The sequence below is a fragment of the Muscardinus avellanarius genome (assembly GCF_963383645.1).
Source record: "Muscardinus avellanarius genome assembly, chromosome: 16".
In the NCBI taxonomy this organism is placed as follows: Eukaryota; Metazoa; Chordata; class Mammalia; order Rodentia; family Gliridae; genus Muscardinus; species Muscardinus avellanarius.
Window position 1 is genome coordinate 52,132,753 of NC_137802.1, and position 11,939 is coordinate 52,144,691.

Below are 11,939 nucleotides of genomic sequence, written 5' to 3' on the forward strand. Positions count from 1 at the left end.
AACCTACTAGAGTCCCTGCTTAATACACGAGTTTCCATATCCTACAGCCTGTGGCAACTCAGCACTGACATTCAAGGCCCTGCGGAGTATGTTTCAACTCGAATTCAGCATTATCCATTTTTCAGGTACCCGGGAGGAACAGAGCAGAAGCCCCATTTTTCTGTTAATTGTGCCTTTATTGTTGTTGTTTTAAGATTCCTTCCAAGGCTGCTACACCTTGGAGTTAGGAAATGATTCACGTCTTGCCTTCCCAAGTGGGTGCCAGGGCTCAGCTCAGTGAAGCTGTCATGAAGTAAGCGGGAGGATGGGTTAAAGACAAACCACATGGTACCTGATGTTTGTATGCTCAAAATAAAAATGTGACACTACGAGCAGGTTCACGTGTGGATCTAATTTTGAAAATATAAACAGGAAGCACCCCCACCCCCAATATTACCATTTAAAAAAAAGGAAACCAAACCTCAAAGATACCTTCCAAGGAAGTCATGGGTGTGACCAAAACTAACAAAAGTAATAAAACGTCACCTAAACTCTGAAATCACCGAAAGCAAGGGTCTCATTCAACCAACTAAAAATCTAACACCTGCAAATTATTTCTCTTTTTAAGTAGTAAAAATAGCATAGATTTAAATATGTAAAATCTTCAGGCTTAGGCTTTTTTAGTAATAAAGGATCATCCATTGTCAATATTTTATTTCAACTATCTTTAAGAGTGAATGCAATATGGCCGGAGGTGGTGGCGCACGCTTGTAATCCCCGCACTTGGGAGGCTGAGACAGGAGGATCGCATGGGTTCGAAGCCAGCCTCAGTTACTTAGGCTCTCAGCAACTTAGTGAGACCCTGTTTTAAAATAAAAATATAAAAGAAAAAAGGTCTGGGAGTATAGCCTGGAGGTAGAAAGCCTCTGGGTTCCACCCCCAGTACCACCATAAAAATAAAAATAAAAAGAGTGAATGCAATAAAAAACTTTTTATCACTCTGATTCTTATAATTTAAACACAAAAAACTGATTGCCAGGCATCATGGCACACACCTGTAATCCCTGCTACTCAGGACAGGCAGAGGATCATAAGTTTCAGGCCAGCCTAGGCAATTTAGCAAGACCCTGTCTTAAAAATAAAATAAAAATGGCTGGGGATGTAGCTTAATGCTTGTGTAGCATACATGAGGCCCTTGGTTCAATCCTCACCACTACAAAACAATAACAAAAAAAAAAAAAAAAAAAACCTGCCTGATGAATGGAAACTAGACTGTTAAATGTGACTTCTTATTCCCAGAAATAAGCATAAAACGGTTGCATTTTCAACACTGTGGGGGGGAATCCTTCTGATTTTAGAACAGTTCTATTCGCAAAACTAAAAAAAAATTTTTAAATAGTTCTTTAAACACCGCACATATTTGGGGACAGTGATATTTATATATATATTTTTAAACATCGTTTGCATTAAAAAGTACCAGAGTCAAAATATTTTGATACTTTATCATATAGTAAAAACATCCTTCTGAAGAATAACCTGGAAGGGCCATATCGCTTTCCAAAAGAATGTTTCAAATGCTCAAAAAGCAAAAACAAAAACAATCGAAAAAACACGTACAGATCCAGGTTTTTAGGCTTTCTTTTATAGGGATAATGAAGTAGTCTACACTAACATGAGGAGAAAATGCAACACTGATAGAAGATCCATGCGTCTGTGAATAACCTCCTGAGACGGGCAGGACACCGGAGCAACTGGCTTCCTTTAAGTCCACCTCAAACTTGCACCCAATCTCCAACATGTTATTTGCGTCTTTTTAACATCTTCCTTTTACAATAAAACCACCTGTTTCACCTACCTCTGCGATAAGCCAAAGGAACCACAGCAAGCAGATTAATACACATAAGCCTAACACAAATCATAAGTGATCCGAATACTAACAATAACACAACTTGAGAAAATTAAAATACTCAAGAGAGCAAAAAATGCCACCTTCAGTCTTGATTGTGTTTTTTGTTATATGTAAATAACATTCAAACAAAACCAGGTGAGAGGAAGAAAATGGAGGGGGAATGAGAAGCCGGAGCACCATAGGAAGTACTGGCCAAAATATTTATGTTGTAACATGCCAATGATAGTACTTCTACCCTATTATACATATCATCAAGTGCACATTGGAGAAACATATCCACCTTAAGCTCAACACAATCCACATTAATAATCTGTTGGCAAAATATGAAAACTGAAAAGGTGAGGATTAGTGAGGAGGTAGGATAATAATTTATTTCGTTGGGTATACAAGAAAGATTTTGTGTAGAGTTTAACTCCAAGTTATGCAATAACCAAACTGCTGGTGATAGAAATCGACTTTTTTTTCTTTTTTTTTTTTTGATGTTTTGCTTCAAAAAAGAAGATCTTGTCATTCCTTCCCTGTGTCTCAACCTGCTGCTTGAAATTTTCATCTTCCAGAGCCTACAGGAAACAAATTATCTACCAGATGATACCTGACCAAAGGTGTGTGGCCACTGTTTTAAACATGACAGACATAAAAATTTGCTACATAGCCCGGAGTGCGCCCGCTTGGGAAGCCGAGACAGGAGGATCGCGCAGGTTCGAAGCCAGTCTCGCTGGCTTAAGAGACCCTGTTTTCCAAATAAAATTATAAAGTAGGTCTGGGAGTGTAGCCTGGAGGCAGAAGGGCTTCCAGGTACCCCAGTACCACCAAGAGTAAATTTTTCTTAAAATTAGCAGCCCTTGCTCTCATTTAGCAGTATCAATTCTGACAACTGTGGTCCTCCGTGAAATGGAGGTCAAAACAACAAAAACGACAAGGCCTTAACACAAGTCCATGGATAGGATCCCCTCATTTGATGAGAACTACTTCGATGCTCATTGTATTACAATACAAAATAAGAGTCACATGAAAGGGACACTCAATAAAATCCATCCTCTTCTAGGAACTGCAGGCGATGAAAATAGAGCAATATAACATAAACAAATAAACAACAGCAGAACACTGAGGAAAGATGCAAAGTTCTATTATCTTAATTGAATGATAACAAAATTATTTGAGATAATACAGAACTCAACAGCTGAAAGCTTATTATGGCCCAGGCAGCTAACCAACGGCTTTGGAAACACCACTTTGAAACTGAAAAAAATGACATAAGGCCAGTTTATAATATTTGGTGACACACTAGCCCCTTCAAGGAACACTTCCCGAGGTCATTCCAGAGATGGCATATGGAACTGTACTTGGGCAAAAGATCTATACATTTCTTTGCGCTCTGAGAAGAGCGCTGTGAGTCCTCGGGCCCAAGCTGCCGTCCCTAAACTACTAAACAAACAGCCGTGAACTGAGCAAGCCACTGACTCCACTATCTGGGCCTCAGTTTCCTCATGTGCACAGTGAAAGTACGAAGCCTAATCTGGGGGTCCTTCCCAGCTCTCAGATTCTGTGCCCCGCTGTTACCACTCTTTATTTGATACAGGTGTAATGAGGCGGTAGGGGTCAAGAACGAGAACTCGGTATGGCTCTTTGGGAGAGAGAACCGGTGCCTCGTTTTGCCTTTGAAATTCTTGCAGTTTTCCTTAATCCCGTCTTCCTAAAAGCTGGCGCTTGTTTTCCTTCTCGCCTTTTCCATCACTGCTGGCTACAAGTGTTTGCAAACGCCTCTTGCTCCATACAAGTTCTTTCCTCTTTGATCACCCTGAGCATCTTGCCAGATTCCTTTAGCCTCAGACCAGCTTTTATGATAAGAGGGCTCCCCTTCCGACTCTCCGTATCTACCCCCGACACCAGGAGCACTTCTTTACTCTTTATCCTTAGTTCGGAAAAACATAAAAGAACACCCCGCATCCCACGGCCACGCGTTTGCGCCCGGGCCTGGCGGGTTCTGATGTGGGATCCCGCAGCCCGGAACCTTATCAAAATGTTCGTGTTTGTTGTCTTGAGTCCTTATAAAGCGCTATTTCTCGAGGCTCTGCCAATGCCCCCCAGCGCCGCGGGCACCCCGGGTGCGGGCAGGCACCGCTCGTTTTTGGGGCGTGGGGGGCCCGGCCGGGCGACAGCGGGGACTCTTTGGAATTGCAACGCGAAGGGGCGAGGCGGCCGCCCGGCAGCCCCGGCGCCCCTCGGGGCCCCCCGCGCCCCCGCCCGGCCCGCGCGGCCCCCCGCCCGGCGCCGCCGCCTCCCGCCCGCGAGCGATGGCGGCGCGGGCCCTGCCGGGCGCTCTGCCCGCCGCGCCGCCGGCCCCCGCCCGGCCCGGCTCCTACCTCGCGCGGCCCTCGGGCGCCGCGGCTGCTCCGGCCGGCTGTCCCCGCGCCCGCCCGCCCGCCCGCTCCCTCGCCCGCCGCCGCGCTGGGTCCCCGCCCGGGGTGACGGCTCCGGCCGCCGACTCTCCGCCCGCCCGGGCCCGGGGGCGCGCGCGCCGCTCCCGCGCCGCCGCGGGGACGCGCCCGCCCGCCCGCCGCCCCGCGCGCGCCCCGCTTCCTGGTTCCGCCCGGCGCGCGCCCCGGAGCCCCCGGAGCCCCCGCGCCCGGCCCGCGGGGTGGGGGCAGGGTCGACCACCACCGGCTGGGCTCGGGCGGGCGGCTGCGGTCACGGGGGCTGTGTCCCCCACCCCCCAAAAATAAATAAGTAAGTAAATAACGCCGCAGCTCGCCCACCGCCCTTCCCCGGCCCGCGCCCCGGGGCCTGCCCCTCGCAGGCCGGGGTCAGAAGTCCACCGCAGCCCCGATCAATAATTATCTCGGGCTTGCTCCCGGGAGGGCGGCCCAGCCCCGGCGCGGGTGGACGCGGCAGCAGCTGACGCGGGGCCCGGCCGCCCGGCTCCGCGCCCGGTTCCACGGTGAATTCGTGGGTGACAAGCGCAACAGTTTTCTCCCGGGGAAGTCTTGCCAGCTCCCCCCCACACCCAGGTCAGGGCTGCTGGATATATATATAAAGAAAAAATAAGCAGGAGTAAGGCATGGTGGAGTACTGCATGTAATCCCAATGCTTGGGGAGCTGAGACACCACCCCGCTCCCCTCCCAGGATCGCAGGTTCGCAGCCAGCCTAAGCAATTTAATGAGACCCTGTTTCAAAAATTTTAACACAATAGCTGGGTGTGGTGGCGCACACTTGTAATCCCAGCTTTTCCGGAGGCTGAGAACGGAGGATTGCGGTTCGTGGACAGCCTCAGCTACTTAGGCCCTCCGCAACTTAGTGAGACCCGGTTTCAAAATAAAGAATAAAAAAAACAGGGCAGGGGATGTAGCTTGGAGGTCAAATGCCGCTGGGTTCCATCCCCAGACCCGCAAAAATATAATAAAATAAAGAATAAAGAATAAAAAATAGGACCAGGGGTGTAGCTCAGAGGTAGAATGCCCCTGGGTTCCATCCCCAGTACAAAAAAAAAAAAAAAAAAAAAAAAAATTAACAAAATAAAAACGGATGGGGGTGTCTCTCAGAAGCAGAATGCCCCAGAGCTCAATCCCAGAATAATAATAATAATAATAATAATAATAATAATAATAATGAATCTCAGGATTCAGGGTTCTCTGAGGTCCTCTTCCCTGCGGTGGGGAGGCATTACGGTGTGTGAGAAGGCAGCCTGAGTCACCCACTCTCTCCCGGTTGCTCCAACCCCAGAGCTGGCCAGTGGTTTCCCAGGCAACCCTCCAAGGGCCATTACTAAAGCAAGGCATATTGGTGCCCCAGAAACCCAGCTGCAGGGGCATAAGAGGAAGGACCCCTTTCCAGCCCCACACGGAGCACCCCCTTCCCTATGATCTCCTGCAGGTTGTCCAGCTGAAATTTTTCATGATTTTTCAGAGATGACCAAGAGCTGTGAAATGGCTCAAAATCATCATTTGACAGCCCTTCCCCACAGCCTTCCCCTCACCTCCATTAACGCAAGCCACTAAGGTCTTTGGCTCTGTAGCTGATCACAAAGCTCATCTGCCTCAACTCCAGTCCCACAGACGGAGCCAACACCTGGCACAGAGCTCTGCTCAGAGTGGGTGCCGGAGGTTTGGAGGCTGGAGCAGGAAGCTGGAATGGAAGCAGCAGCCCTGATCTCTCTGGTAACCCTGGTGACAATCAGTACCCATGATTTTTTGTTTTTTGTGGTACTGGGGATAGAACCCAGGGGCATTCTACCTCTGAGCTACACCCCAACCCTACATTTCTTCTTGTTTTGAAACAGGGCCTCACTGAGTTGCTGAAGGCCTCACTAAATTGCTGAGGCTGGCAGCAAACCTACAAACCTCCTCTCTCAGCCTTCCAAGTACTGGGATTATGGGCACGAGCCGCCACGCCCAGTTTCCCATGACAGTTTGATGTCAGGACAGGTTTCTCTTAGGAACTTTTCAGACTTGTGCACAGGCTCTTCCCTCTGCCGGCAGCATCCATCCTCTTGTCTTCTCACTGCCGGACTTTCTGTGCCAGTTGCTCCAGGCAGCACAACCTCCATCCACCCTCCCTGGGTCCCACATTGTCCATGCGTTTGTTACAGCACCTCTCCTGTTGAAGATTAGTTCCTCCCCCCTCCTCCTCCTCCTCCTTCCTTTTTTTCTGTACTGGGGGTATTCTACCTCTGAGCTACACCCCTAAGTCCTATTTTTATTCTTTATTTTGAAACAGAGTCTCACTAAGTTGTAGAGGGCCTAAGTAGCTGAGGCTGCTATGAACCTGTGATCCTCCTGTCTCAGCCTCCCAAGTACTGGGATTACAAGTGTGTGCCACCACACCCAGTTTGAATAATTTCTTCTTGACATATGTCCTCATCCCCAAAGGCAGACACAGTATCTGGTTCCCCTTTGAAGCTTCCCCTCCCCCAGCCCAGAGTTAATAGGCAATAAATATGCTATGCTCTAGGAATTAAAGGAAACTATAGGTATTAAGAACACAGAGCCAAGCTGGGCATGGTGGCGCACGCTTGTAATCTCAGTACTTGGGAGGCTGAGACAGGAGGATCGTGGTTCACGGACAGCCTTAGCTACTTAGGCCCTTTGCAACTCAGTAAGACCCTGTTTCGAAATAAAGAATACAAATAGGGCTGGAGGGTGTAACTCAGAGGTAGAATCCTCCTAGATTCCATCCCCAGTACTGAAAACACACACACACACACACACACACACACACACACACACACACACACAGAGTTGATGCCAGGCACACCTGTAATTCCAATCCTTGGAAGGCTGAGATATATCGCAAGTTCGAAGTCAACCTCAGCAGCTTAGTGAGGCTCTCAGCAACTTAGTGAGACCCTGTTTCCAAATAAAAAAATATAAAATATGTCTGGAGGTGTAGCTTGGAGGTAGCAGGTCAGTGGGTTCCATCCTCAGTACCACACACACACAAAAGAGGACTCCTGAGGGTATAGCTCAGAGGTAGAATGGCCCTGAGTTCAATCCCCAGTCCACAAAAAATAAAATAAAATAGGACTGAGGTTGTAGCTCTGAGATAGTACACCCCTGGGTCCAATCCGCAATCCATTAAAAAAAAATCTGGGTATGATTGCCCATATTTGTAATCCCAATACTTGGGAGGCTGAGACAGGAAGATCACAGGTTCATGACCAGCCTCAGCAACTTAATAAAGCTCTCTGCAACTTAGTGAGACCCTGTTTTAAAATAAAAGATGTCAGCTGGGCATGGTGGCGCACACTTGTAATCTCAGCATTCAGGAGGTTGAGACTGGAGAATTGTGGTTCGCAAACAGCCTCAGCTACTTAGCAAGGCTCTTCGCAACTCAGTGAGAGACCCAGTTTCAAAACATAAAACGACTAAGCCAGGCGTGGTGGCGTATGCTTGTAATCCCAGCATTCAGGAGGCTGACACCGGAGGATCACAGTACGTGGCAGGCCTCAGCTACTTAGTGAGACCCTGTTTCAAATTAAAGACTAAAAACTAGGGCAGGAGGTGTAGCTCAGAGGTCAAATGCCCCCAGGTTCCATCCCCAGACGCGCAAATAAATAAATAAATAAATAGACTAAAAAATAGGGCTAGGGGTGTAGCTTGGAGGTACAGTGCCCCTGGGTTCCATCCCCAGTACCACACACACACACACAAAAAAAGCAAGTAAAAGATGTCTGTGTGTGTACCTCAGAAAAAGAAAGCCCCTGGATTCAATCCCCAGTACCAAAAAAAAAAAAAAAAAAAAAAAAAAAGAGCACAAGGCAGAGCCATGTAGCCTTGAGCATATTCTGTCTTGATCATCTCATTCCTAACATGGGAATAGTAACAGTTTCTGTCTCTAGTATCATGAAAATTAAGTGAGTTAAGTCATGTGCAGTGCTTCAAACACTTTATTTATTTATTTATTCATTTTTTTTTTTTTTTGCAGTGCTGCGGATGGAACCCAGGAGCATTCTACCTCCGAGCTACGCCCCCAGCCCTATTTTTTAGTCTTTATTTTGAAACAAGAATCCTACTAAATTGCAGAGGGCCTCACTAAGTAGCAGCTGAGGCTGTTCGTGAACCCATGATTCTCCTGTCTCAGCCTCCCAAGTACTGGGATTAGAAGCATGTGCCACCACGCTTGGCTTCTTCGAGCACTTTAAAACACTATAATGAGCCAGGCGTGATGGCGCACGCTTGTAATCTCCGCGCTTGGGAGGCTGAGACAGGTGGATCACACAGGTTCAAAGCCAGCCTCAGCTACTTAGTGAGGCTCTCAGCAACTTAGTGAGACCCTGTTTCCAAATAAAATAGAAAATAGGTCTGGGAGTATAGCCCGGAGGTAGAAAGCCTCTGGGTTCCACCCCCATTGCCACCAAAAAAACCCACTATAATGCTGTTAACTATTATTATAGTTGGTGTGTGTTATAGTATAGTGTGTGTATATGTGTGTGTGTCACACACACACACACACACACACACACACACACACACACGGGATTGAATCCTGGGGCATTTCTACCTCTGAGCTATATCCCCAGCCCTATTTTATTCTTTATTTTTGAAACAGGGTCTCAGTTGTGAAGAGCCTCACTAAGTAGCTAAAACTGTGATCTTCCTGTCTCAGCCTCCCAAGTACTGGGATTACTAGCATGTACCACCACACCTGGTTTATTACAGTTATTTTTAGTAACAGCTAAGATTTATTTATTTTTTGTTTGTTTGGTGGTACTGGGGTTCCTGGAAACCCTTCTACCTCCGGGCTACACTCCCAAACCTATTTTATACTTTTTTATTTGGAAACAGGGTCTCTTAAGCCAGCGCGGCTGGCTTCGAACCTGCGCGATCCTCCTGTCTCCGCCTCCCAAGCGCGGGGATTACAAGCATGCGCCACCACGCCCGGCAACAGCTAAGATTTATATTGATCTTCTGAAGACCTACCAAGGTCTAGAACTTGATGCAGTTACCTCGGCTGCTGGTAAGCAGCATCTGCAAGGCTGTCAACTTAAATGTCCTTCAGGGTGAGGTGGGGTGCCCATCATAGGACATCTCTGGTCACTAGACACCAGCTGTACACACCTGGCCAGCTGTCTGAACATAGGCACGAAGGGTGGAATCTCTGTGACCACCTTGGCTAAACAGAAAGTTGTCACCCAGGGACAGGATGGAAGGTCCCACACTTACCTCTCTCTGCTGACAGTCCAGATGAGGAGAGATCTTCTTCAGGTCCCAGGGATATGGTCCCCTAAGTTGAGGGGACGCCAGACTGAGACATGACCCAGAAGGAGTGCTAGAAAGAAACTGAACAGGAATCTAGGACCCAGAAAGATCTCAGGGAGATACCTGGAGATGCAAAGATGTCCCCTGGAGATCATCTCTCAGTCCACCCTGGCCTGACCTGGGAGAAAAAGAGGCTGTGGAAAGACCCTGGAAGTCTAGTCCACAGCCGTGGCCGTATATCCCCTGCTCTCAGCCAGGACGGCTCTATTCTCCTTCCCTCACTCTCCTGGGTGACCGTAGCTACCACAGAGAACAGCTCCCCCACGTTTCACATCCTCCCTCACTCCCGCCTGGCCACAGGGAGATCATGAGGCCATTTTCTGGAAACGTAATTGAAACCACAACCACAATTCCTTCTGGCCAGAGACCCATATTCATGTGACTTCTCTCTCCAGACCTCTCTGGATCCCAGGAATCGGGCTGGCTCCAGGGGAAACCACCTGCTACACATTAGCCACAGAAGGGCACTTGCAGGAACCTCTGCTCTTCCAGATGGGATAAGTCAGTACATGTCCCTGGAGCGTGGGCAGACGGCATGCGGCATTCAACGGACAGGACACCGGAGACCCTAGGACTAGGGCCTCAGAGCAGAGGGCTGTCACGGCCAGTGTTTTGGGAGGTGATTTGTGGATGCCTGGCTTACTTCTGCTGGAGAGTAGGTGGTAAAAAGTTAGATCTTATTCCAAATCTCAGCTTGGCCAAATTTACCAGATGTGGGACTGTGACCAAACTACTTAACATCACTGTGCACCTCAGTTTCCCCTCATGTGTCAATCATTGAAAGGAGGTAAAGTGTTTATAAATATACCGAGACCCTAGTTAACTGTGGGTTTCCCTCCAAAAGGGACAGAAAAAGGATGAGGCTAAGTTTTTTTTTGTTTTTTTTGTTTTTGTTTTTGTTTTTGTTTTTGTTTTTTTTTTTGTTTTTGGTGGTACTGGGGTTCCTGGAAGCCCTTCTACCTCCGGGCTACACTCCCAGACCTATTTTATATTTTTGAAACAGGGTCTCTTACGCCAGCGCGGCTGGCTTCGAACCTGCTCGATCCTCCTGTCTCTGCCTCCCAAGCGCGGGGATTACAAGTGTGCGCCCCCACGCCCGGCGAGGCTAAGTTTTCACCATCTATTCTTTGAATCTTTTGTATTTTGCATCATGTGCACGCACTACCTATTAAAAAATTAATAAGCCGGGTGTGGTAGTGCACACCTGTAATTCTAGTACTTAGGGGGCTGGGACAGGAGGATTGAAAGTTTGAGGCCAGCCTCAGCAATTTAGTGAGACCCTATCTCAAAATAAAAAATAAAAAGGGCTAGAGATATAGCTCAGTGATAGAACATGCCTGGGTTCAATACCCAGTAACTAACACACACACCCCACATTAGTAAAATGACCCTTTTTTTTTTTTTGGTACTGGGGATTGAACCCAGGGCACCCTACCTCTGAGATACATCCAGATATATATATATATATATATATATATATATATATATATATATATATATATATATATATATATATACTGGGGATTGAACCCAGGGGTATTCTACCATCAAGCTAAACTCCCAGCCCTATTTTATTTTTATTTTGAAACGAGGTCTTGCTAGGTTGATGAGAGTCTCACTACTTACTGAGACTGTCCTTGAACCTACAATCCTCCTGTTTTAGCCTCCCAAATACTGGGATTACAGGTGTACACCACCATACTCAGCCTATTTTATTTTTTAATTTGAGTAGGATCTCGAGCTGGGCGTGGTGGCGCACGCTTGTAATCTCAGCATTTGTTTTTGTTTTTGGTGGTACTGGGGTTCCTGGAAACCCTTCTACCTCCGGGCTACACTCCCAGACCTATTTTTATACTTTTTTTTTTTTTTTAAATTTGGAAACAGGGTTTCTTAAGCCAGCAAGGCTGGCTTTGAACCGGTGCAATCCTCCTGTCTCCGCCTTCCAAGAGCGGGGATTACAAGCGTGCGCCACCACGCCCAGCTTAATCCCAGCATTTGGGAGGCTGAGACAGGAGGATCCCGGTTCAAGGACAGGCTCAGCTACTTAGTGAGGCTCTTTGCAACTCAGTAAGACCCTGTTTCAAAATAAAGAATAAAAAATAGGGCTGGGGGTGTAGCTCAGAGGTAGAATGTCCTGGGGTTCCAATACAGTACCACCAAAAAATATATATATATATCTCACTAAGTTGCTGAGACTGGCCTCAAACCTGTGATCCTCCTGTCTCAGCCTCCTAAGTACTGCGATTACAGATGTGTGCCCCCACACTGGCAAAAAAATGGACTTTTTTTTTTTTTT